The sequence below is a fragment of the Oryctolagus cuniculus genome, chromosome 4 (assembly GCF_964237555.1).
Source record: "Oryctolagus cuniculus chromosome 4, mOryCun1.1, whole genome shotgun sequence".
Lineage (NCBI taxonomy): Eukaryota > Metazoa > Chordata > Mammalia > Lagomorpha > Leporidae > Oryctolagus > Oryctolagus cuniculus.
The window spans coordinates 30961394-30972247 of record NC_091435.1 but is presented as its reverse complement, the minus strand read 5'-3'; positions in this window follow the sequence as shown (position 1 = coordinate 30972247).

Here is a 10854-nt window from a genome sequence, read left to right as displayed (position 1 = left end):
CCTTTTGAGTCCACCAACTCTGACATTATTCAGACAGGGCCATAATCAAAGTGGAAGTTCTCTCCTCCCTTCAGGGAAAGGTACCTCCTTCTTTGATGGTCCCTTCTTTCCACTGAGATCTCACTCACAGAGGTCTTTCATGTAGGCCATTTTTTGCCACGGTGTCTTGGCTCTCCCTGCCTGAAATGCTCGCGTGGGCTTTTTGACTTGAAGATTCACATATTCACTTCAGTCTTATCTATTATAGATTTGAAGATTTTTATAGCCTCATTTATGTTCTTTTTTATTCAAAAACAGTATTTGGTAGATTGAGTCACCATTATATGCCTTCTGTATCTCTTGTCTTCTTTTAGATCTCTTTTATTTATTCATTTTTGTATTATGGAGGATTTGAATTGATGTTTCTCATTTTCTACCATATTGTTTCTATGGCCATTTTAAATTTTGATATAGTTTTTTAATTTACTTAAACTGTTTTTTTTAGTTTTATAATGAAATGCAATGTGTAGACTTCTAAGAGTTCTGATGAAAGTATAAACCTGTGGAGCCACAATCCAAAGGCAACAAATGCTTTGATCTTTGTCACCATAGATTATTTTACCTGTTTTTTAACTTCACATAAATAATATCATACAATAGCATATAATAATGTTGTGGACCGGCACGGCGGCTCAATGGGCTAATCCTCCGCCTGCGGCGCCGGCACCCTGGGTTCTAGTCCTGGTCGGGGCACCGGATTCTGTCCCGGTTGCCCCTCTCTCACTGTCCACTCTGCCTTCCAAAAAAAAAAATAATATTGTGATACTTTTGCTTAATGTTATATTTGGGAAATTTTTAAAGTAGCCATATTATGTTTATTCTCAAAATATCTAATATATTTCTGAATTTTAAAAATTTTTAGTATATTCTGTTGATGAGCATTTGTGTTTTTCAAATTTGGAACCATTATTTATATGTCTATGCATATTCTCAAAATCTCTTACTGAACATATGTGTTCCTTTCTAGAGAAGAAATTACTGGGTCATAGGTTATACGACTACACAGTCTTATAAATGCAAGTTACATTGATTTCATCAGTTATTCCCAAGGACAAAAGGTCTTGGTAATCCCCATTTCCTCAGACACATATTTCTAAATAGCTACCTGTGGGGATCAGGGTGTTGTCTCCCTGACGGGTGGCTGCCTTCAGGGACTAGCGCTTTTCTGGAATATAAATTGAGCAAATGCAGAGGGGAAGCATTCCCTTTGGTTCTGGAAGCCCCTTCGGCAGGGTATATTTATTATTTATTAATTATTGGCTTTTTGAGTTCACCTTTTGCAGAATTTTCATGTGAGCTCTGCTGTTTTTGTACATACATGGTTGGTACCTGGGCTATCCAGATTTAATCATGCTGTCATTATTTACTTCTTGTAGGATGACAGGAGCATACTCCTCAATCATCCCACAGCAATGGGTCATGGGAGCAAGTACAGCCATCAGCAATCCTGGCTGAAGAAACTAGCCCTTAAAAATTGTTCCTCTATATTCCTAGAAATTATTGTTCTCAGATGTCTCTTGCTTTGGGACAACGGCTATTTTCCATTGTTGGGGATGACTCAATTTCAGTTCGTTCACTCTTGGAGAAATCCTGAGTCTTAAAGCTCCACGTATAAGGAGACCTCAACAGGTTCATGCCTGGTGCGGGCCGGTGCTGTGGAACAGTTGGTTAATCCTTGTGGGTGCTGGTTGTAGTCCCAGCTGCTCCTCTTCCGATCTAGCTTTCTGCTATGGCCTGCGAAAGCAGTGGAAGATGGCCCAAGTGCTTGGAGCCCTGCACCCACATGGGAGACCCAGAGGAAGCTCCTGGCTCCTGATTGGTGCAGCTCCAGACATTGCGGCCATTTTCGGAAGGAACCAGCAGAAGGAAGACCTTTCTCTCTGTCTCTCCTTCTCACTGTCTGTAACTCCACTTCTCAAATAAATAAATAAAATCTTTAATAAAAAAGATACATGACACATTTGGCTTCATGGTTTAGAACGCCTGCATCCCACATCATAGTGTTTGGGTTCCAGACCCAACCCTTGGTTCTAATTCCAGCTTCTTGCTAAAAACAGATCTTGGGAGGCAGCAATGATGGCTCCAAGAATTGGATTCCTGCCACCCACATGATTGAGTTCCTGCTGCCAGTCCTGGCCATTGCAGGCATTTGGGGAGTGAGTCAGCAGATGAGAGTCCTCCTTCTCTGTCTCTGTGTCCCTCAAATGATTAAAAAATTTTTAAAAATCATTTGACAATTAAAAGTTCATGGAAAATAGAATTAAAAGATAAGTCTGTTTTCATGTAAAATATTTTGGCATTCATACATAGTTCTTCATAATACACATTTTCCATGAACTTTGCATTTGTCCTAATATTATTTGCTGATGTTTGCCTGTAACAGCAAATTGACTCCAAGTCAGTTTTTATTTTTATGACTTCAGGCTTCAGTATGGCCTCAAATCTTGCCTCCCAAGTAAGCAAGACTCTTATGCAATCAGGAGCAAATCCAACCTCCTGCTGGGATTCTATACTACAGGAAGTGCAAATTCTCCTCACCTGGCAAACCATTAAAATCCTGTAGCTTGGGGCCGGCACTGTGGCGCAGTGGGTTAACACCCTGGCCTGAAGTGCTGGCATCCCACATGGGCGCCGGTTCTAGTCCTGGCTGCTCCTCTTCCCATCCAGCTCTCTGCTGTGGCCTGGGAAAGCAGTGGAGGATGGCCTAAGACCTTGGGCCCCTGCACCAGCGTGGGAGACCCAGAAAAAATTCCTGGATCCTGGGTCCTGGCTTTGGATCAGCACAGCTCCAGCTGTTGTGGTCATCTGGGGAGTGAACCATCGGATGGAAGACCTCTCTCTCTCTCTCTCTCATTGTGTGTGTGTGTGTATAGTTCTGACTTTCGAATAAATAAATAAATCTTTAAAAAAGCTGCATCTCATGGTGGGGGAAAGCTATCTGTCTCCTTCATGTTCCCTGTAACATCCCTTCTGTTTTTATTTTTCCAAATTGGAGAGTGTTAAAGGACTTCATTGCAATTGTCTGATTATCTCCAATTATTTGTCATAAAATCAAAATACAGGCCGGCGCCGTGGCTCACTAGGCTAATCCTCCGCCTTGCAGCGCCGGCACACCGGGTTCTAGTCCTGGTTGGGGCACCGGATTCTGTCCCGTTTGCCCCTCTTCCAGGCCAGCTCTCTGCTGTAGCCCGGGAGTGCAGTAGAGGATGGCCCAAGTGCTTGGGCCCTGCACCCCATGGGAGACCAGGATAAGTACCTGGCTCCTGCCATCGGATCAGCGCAGTGTGCTGGCCGCAGCGCACCAGCCATGGCGGCCATTGGAGGGTGAACCAATGGCAAAGGAAGACCTTTCTCTCTGTCTCTCTCACTGTCCACTCTGCCTGTCAAAAAAAAATCAAAATACTTTATTGAGAAAGGAGATTGTTTCAGCTTATTTTTTAGTTTGATCCAAATTGTACTATATCCAATAAAATTACTTTTGTGTCATGTGGTTTTTATTTACTTGCTTTTACTGATTTACCTGATTTATTTGAAAGGCAGAGTTTAGAGAGAGGGCAAGACACACACACACACACACACACACACACACAACAGAGTGCTCTTCCATCCACTTGTTCACTCCCCAAGTGGTTGCAATGGCCAACTCAAAGCCAGGAGCTTCTTCTGGGTCTCCAATGTGGGTGGCAGGGGCCCTACTGCTGGACCATCATTTGGGGCTTTCTCCTGTGCATTAGCAGGGAGCAGGGTCAGAAGTGGAGCACCCAGGAATCAGGCTCATATGGGATGTTAGCATAGGTGGTGGCTTAACCTGCTGGAACCACAATACTGGCCCCACACTACTCAAATTAGAAACCAGACCTATTACTCAAGAACCATCCTGGAAATGAGCCAGATATACAAAATGTATATACTCCTAATAGTATCCAAAAATTAGAAAATAAAATCACTTAGTCATAGCACAAAAGTAAATCAATCATATATAGTTTATGTCATGTGGTTTTATAGTTCCTTTCATCTATCATTGGATGGGTTCCCCTTTCTCATCTAGCTTCTATTTGGTCTTCACAGTTAATTTTTGGCATAGGGTTGTTTTTTTTACAAGTCAAATTCTTAATATTATTCCTAGAATGCCCATTCACAACTTGCCTAGACTGCTTTCTGAAAGGTTTGTGGCTGGACATGCCTCCATGGTGGTTACTCTCGAATATTTCATTGGTGTTCCGATTCTTTGGTGTCTCTTTTTAACCCCCCTCTTTTTGGTTTTCCTTGCTAATCTACAAACACTGCCACTTAAAATAATGAAGAATAAGAATGAAAAATAAGTTAGAGAAAATAACACATGAAGCCATTTCATTCCCACACTCTTATCAACAGGATAATATTTCAAGAATCATCTTTCCAACAGGATACTCTTGCTAATGCCCACCTGCCAATCTGAGTTTCCTTTCAGAACACATCATCCCTTTTAGAATATATGTTATATATATATATGTTAGAATATATATATACTCTTTTAGAATATATGTCTCAGAGTCTGAATTACTAGAAATATGTCAGCGAGACTGCTCCTAGGGGAAAAAAATGAAGAACATTTAATTTATTATTGTTTTTATTCATTTATTGGAAAGGCTGAGTGACAGAGGGAGGCAGATCATCTATCTGCTGATTCACTCTTCAAATGGCCACAACAGCCCAGCCTGGGCCAAGCTGAAGCCAAGAGCAGAAACTTCAGCTGGGTTTCCAATAGGAGTTACAGGGATTCGAGAACTCAGACCATCGCATCCTCTGTGCCTTCTCAGTCACATTAGCAGGGAGCTGCATCCGAAACAGAGCAGCTGGGACTCAATTTGGCACTCAGATGTGGGACGACAGTGTCTCAAGTGGCAGCTTCCCCTCTGGGCCTCAACACTGGCTCCTGGTATATTTGATTTTACAATACTCTCTCTCCTTTTGAAATCAGTGTGTTTGTGTAGTCAAAAATTAGTGCGTTTTTTCTGTTTTAAAAATTATTGTCTGTGGCTTAAGAAAGATTAAATGCACAACTAAATTCTAATTCTTTGGTAACACTAAAGAATAAGGGTTAAAAATTTCATTAAAAAAAGTCAAATTTACTCCTATGATTGTATTGCTGCTGTTGCCTTTGTTTTTGTCTTGTACAGCTTTTCATTAAAGTATGTACTAACCTCTTTTTAGACAAAAAATAAAATATATCTCTTACATAATAATAATCATTTGATTTTTATCAAATACCAGCTATATTTTAACATGATATAACTTAATATGACCAGAGAGATTTCCTCCGGTCCAAGAGAGTTTTATGTGCGGGCTTTGTAAATTACAACACATTTATCATGGAAGTTGTGAAAAGAGCCCTTCAGCAAGAGCTGCTCATCATTCCAGGGCTAATTCTGGAGAGACCAGGCCTCCCCAGCCCTTAACCCCAACGGCCTCACCTCCCAAGCCCCACAGCAAATAGCTGGGGGAGAGCACATGATGTCAACATGACTCATAAAATTCTCTCTCCAGGAAATTTGCAAAGAGGTCCTAGAATTATTGGCTGATAAATTCCTATACGCTCTCATGTTTCCTGCAATTGTGTTCCTGGATGCCCCTAATTGTTCCAGTATTTACCACAATTGTATCCTTTGTATCCTTAAGGTATATGTTTACAAAAATCTATTTTGAGTAGGATTTTTTCCTTTCTAAACTGAGTGCTTTCTGGAAAGGTGCTTCAAACCGGACTGAATTATTATTGCAGTCCCTGCAGGTTACACATTTGCTACAGTTGTTTGCCATGAGATGTCTTCTCTCTCCCCATCACAGTATTATTCAATATTATTTACCATAGTCACTGTAATTATTTGTGTAAATATCTGTTTCACAAAATGGAATGATTTTATTTCTCTTAATATCTACAGCATCTAGCATTGTGATTGGTATACAATATCAAGCACTTCTTGAGAATAAACACATTACTGCCCATGTGGATAGCAAGTCTTGCTGAAATTCTTGGATGAGTTTGCTTGGAAGGACTCAGAAAATTCCCAAGGTTCCATCTACTTATAAAATGTCGGTGCTGACTTCTAGGTTCCTTGTGTTGATCTGGGTATCTGTTTAGCATTCTTTTACTATCTTTGGTGCTGTTTTCTTGAGCAAGTACTTGCTTCTCATCTGGGGAGAAAAATATTTAGCTTTTCTGATATTCCTTTCTTTGTTTCTGCACATATCTATGTGTACATAGATATATCCATTTGGTTCTGGCAAGTCTCAGCTCAAGGCATAAGCAGTGTCTGATGAGAGCCCATTTCCTGCTTCACAGACAGGTCTCTATAAAAATCCATATACAAGAAACTCTCAGGGCTTTTTATAAGGGCACTGATTGCATTCATGGAGACTCATTCTTATGACTGAGCCCCTTCCCCAAGTCCACATCTTCAAATACCCTCAGACTGGGGACTACTTCAGAAGTGAATCTGCAGAAGACACAAGTTTAAATCAACACTCTAAAGGCGCCTCCTCAGGGGGAAAAAGACCACATTTCTTTCTGTGGTGTACATGAAAGAAAGAATAGAAAGGCACATAGGTACTCACCTCCCCGTTTCCACAGTTAGCAATACGTGGCTAGCTTGACTTCATTTCTCCTCCCCTCAATCCACTCCCAAACTTGCTGTATTATTTAAAATAGATCTTAGACATTGTATCAGTTGTTCTGTTAATATTTTGGTAGAAGCTGTAAGATTTAAGGACGCAGTGCTTTTTAAAAATCAAATTAACTTCTCATGCTTCAAGCATTAGGTGATGAATTTCTAACACTTGTTTGTCTTCAGTTTGAGTGCTTAGATATTCCAAATATAAAAACTAAAATTTGTTTTGATTCTAGCAAAATGGCAAAGTCTTCTAGCAAAAGGCAATTATAATTAAAGGGTAACAAATCTCATTTTATTGTCCTTTTAGTCACTTCTCCCAAGTTTCCAGTCTCCATTTCAATGTTCAGCCAGGGAGGGTAGAGAACTCCAGCTCCACTCCACGGCTGTGCATTCCATTCTAGTGATATGTGATAATTCTCTGAAAGTGACCTATAACTTTAAACTGCAGAGCAAACCTGACTCCAACATAATAATATGGGTTCATGTTTTATTGGGCATAGTACTCAAATGTTACTGTGGAAAGGCCTGCTCCAGCTGTTTCAAATTATTTTCATTTCATATGTCACATTAATAGCAGGGAGGAGGCTAGTGCTAATGTTTTTTTCTTGGAAATTAATCTGTCAACCTGGTGAAAATAAAGTTTGGGCAGATGAGCAGGGACCTTTCAATTTAACATCCTAAGCATATTCATACACTTAGTGAAATCATTACAAGACTAATTAATCAATGAGAATTTCCATTAAAATAGGGAAATATAGCACAAGAAGTGGGGTACTAATAGTCCTTCAATGTGATGTGGTCATAAAATGTTTAACAAAATAGATTCAGATTTTAGGTACCAGTGGTTGAATACTAATGATGTTGCTTGAGGCTGGGATAGACATAGACAGCCGGTTCCAGACTTTTGTGTAATATTTTGTAATATAATATTCAATTTCAAGTCAGCATTAGTGGCAATTCGATGGAAGATCTTTTCCATGAGCCAAATATAAAATAAGCTTTCTACTTCACTTCTCTTAGGCATTCAAAGGGTCTTTGAAAGATACTTCATGACCTTGTAATGGAGGAGGGTGTCCATCACTCAAAATTCTTTCATTAGGAAGAGTTTGGAGAAACTTTCCTCCTCTATGCAAGCAACACAGATTTTAATTACAGATACAGGTCATTATGCTATCACAGGTAAAGATCATCATGGTGTAGCAGTTGTGGTGTGTATAACGACAAATAGGTTTCGGTGTTTCTATGTCTTTTGTGGTTAATGTGCTGCTTTCTTTAAGCAGCTCACTAACTTTTTTCACTTTTATTTCTCATCCAGTAATTTATTTTATGTATTCTTTAATTTAATTACCATTTCACTTTTTTTGCATCTTTCACATCACAGCATAAGCTTAAAAATATGCCATACATTGATTTTAATTTCTCTGTAGGAGTATTTTTTTATTTTTCTTAATTTCAGTAGCTTGTGAGTAGACACAAAATCAGACTAAAGTTTAAAGCATTGGAGTTCTGTGCAGGTTAACTTAGTTTATGTTTGGTGATATTTGGATGGAACTCAAGTTCAGATAATGTTCACAGTCCTATCTTTCAATTTATCTGTAGCAACAGAAACTCCCTTGACGTTGTGTTTTGGATTATTAGACCTTCTATTGAAAAGAAATATGAAAAAGAAAAATTCTGCTGACCTGCGAGGCAGAGCTGAAATACCTTAAGGAAAATTTTGCTCTTTCCTATTTTTAAGCATCTAAAGTGGATATGTATGAATAAGCAGTGGGGTGTTTATTAATACATAAAACAATTGGATAAATAAAAGCAAGCCTGTTCCCCATCCTGATGCAATGATTTCTCTTCTTAGAATTTAAGGTAAGACAGATAAGTGAGAAAAGTTGAAGCACAAAGTAATTCACATTAGCATTTTTATGATAGCAAGAAATAAATACCAACTACATGTTAGATTACAAGTGAACGATTAAGTAAATTTTAGAACACATATTCAAAATGCTATAGAGGTATATATTAATTAATCATTTAAAACAACAGTGAAAATAGCATTATTTTATGGAAAATGTCAAGTATAATGTAGTTACTATCCAGAAACCTTTGTAAGACAAAATAAAAGTTTGCTAAAAATATTTTTGAGTTGGTGTGCTGGTTGTGTTGGTTATGGTATTATAGGTTGTTTATTCTCCTTGCAACTATTTCCTTGATTTTTGATTAAAAAATGTAAAACTGCTGCTTAAACTCTATTTTGAAAAAGGTTAAACAACTTAATGTAAATTGGTGCCATTCTGGAAGTTTAATTCAATTTAGTGTGACCTAGAAGAAAATCCTGTTGTCAAAAGAAAAAAAAAAAGTAATTATTTTGTGATATCTGATACAGCTATTAATTAAATGTTAATGAGAGGCTGTAGATGACCTGCGGTACACTTATTATTTTAAAGTTATTTCACTTGTTAAAAGCTTGAGGCATTTTATAATCAGTGTTGGGAGAAGTCAGTAATCCTGTGCTCTGAGATTCAGACAAGCAACTTATAGATGGGCCTCCAGAGCGTCATTTCTTGGTGGGATGTGGCAGTCCTTATGTGATCATTATTAGTCATTTATAAATTCTGATTTTCTATTATATGCCTACGTAATACAAAATAGTTTTTCAAGTTGAGCTATGACATTTTTTTTTTTTTGCTTGTGTTTTCGATCTCCTCGACCATTAACTTTACTTCTTTGGATTAATTATAACATTATTACATTTTCTCTTAAATATCATCTTCTCTATTACTTATCATTAAGAGTTTATTCATATATCACTGTAATATTTGAAGAATTTATAGGGAACAATCCTCATCTTTCACAAATACTATTACTGGAAATATTATGTATTTATATGTATGAAATGTATTATGTGTGCTAAGCATACAAAGTAAACATTATTGAGAGAGTAGGAACCAGCTGTTCTCCCTCTCTGGTGCTGCAGCGAAGCTACAGCATCTAGACTTGGATAAACACAATAGGAGAGAGGATTCCATTAGGCACATGTATTCAATTTGGAACAACGTATGTTTTGATGAAGTGTGTGTATAACGATCTGAATTTAGAAATAGTTGGCATAAGAAAGTTTTTCTGGAAATGCATCTGTACTAAGATGACAAATTCAGATTTAGAATTTTTCTTTTTATGAATATATAAATTGAGTGTGAAAGGCTAGAGGCAGTATACACTTAATATCCTGCCAGATAAAAATATATATCATTTTAGTTGTGCTTTTATTTTATTTTGACAAGCAGAGTGGACAGTGAGAGAGAGAGACAGAGAGAAAGGTCTTCTTTTTGCCATTGCTTCACCCTCATTTGGCCGCCACGGCTGGCACGCTGTGGCCAGCACACCGCGCTGATCCGAAGGCAGGAGCCAGGTGCTTCTCCTGGTCTCCCATGGGGTGCAGGGCCCAAGCACTTGGGCCATCCTCCACTGCACTCCCTGGCCACAGCAGAGAGCTGGCCTGGAAGAGGGGCAACCGGGACAGAATCTGGTGCCCCAAACCGGGACTAGAACCTGGTGTGCCTGCGCTGCAAGGCGGAGGATTAGCCTAGTGAGCCACGGCGCCGGCCATGTGCTTTTTTAATTATAGTTTTTCCCTGCAAGGACACAAATTAAAGGGATAGGTTAAGATTGTCCTCATCAAGGAGACAGAAGTCTCATGAAAAGGCTCCAAAAGGAGTCTTTCCAAATTAACACTTTTCTTTTATTAATATTTGGTGCTAGATTTTAGAACAATCTTGAAGTTATAAATGTGTTAGGATTTTGCTTTGGTCATTGTAGTCATAGGGAAGTGAACTAATGATGCAGATTTATATTTAGGCGTTCTAAATCCAACTTTAGAAAGTTTGCAGTTCACAGTACATACCTTATATACACAATGCAATATTCCTATTAAAATGTGAAACTTTAGTATTTATGTACATTTTAAATGTTTTACAGTAGAATTAAATATGGGGCCAGTGCTGTGGCATAGTGGGTAAAGCCACTGCCTGCAACACCGGCATCCCATATGGGCACTGGTTCAAATTCCAGTGGTTCTGATTCCAATCCAGCTTTCTGCTATGACCTGGGAAAGCAGTAGAAGATGGCCCAAGTCCTTGGGCTCCTGCACCCACGTGGGAGACCTGGAGGAAGCTCC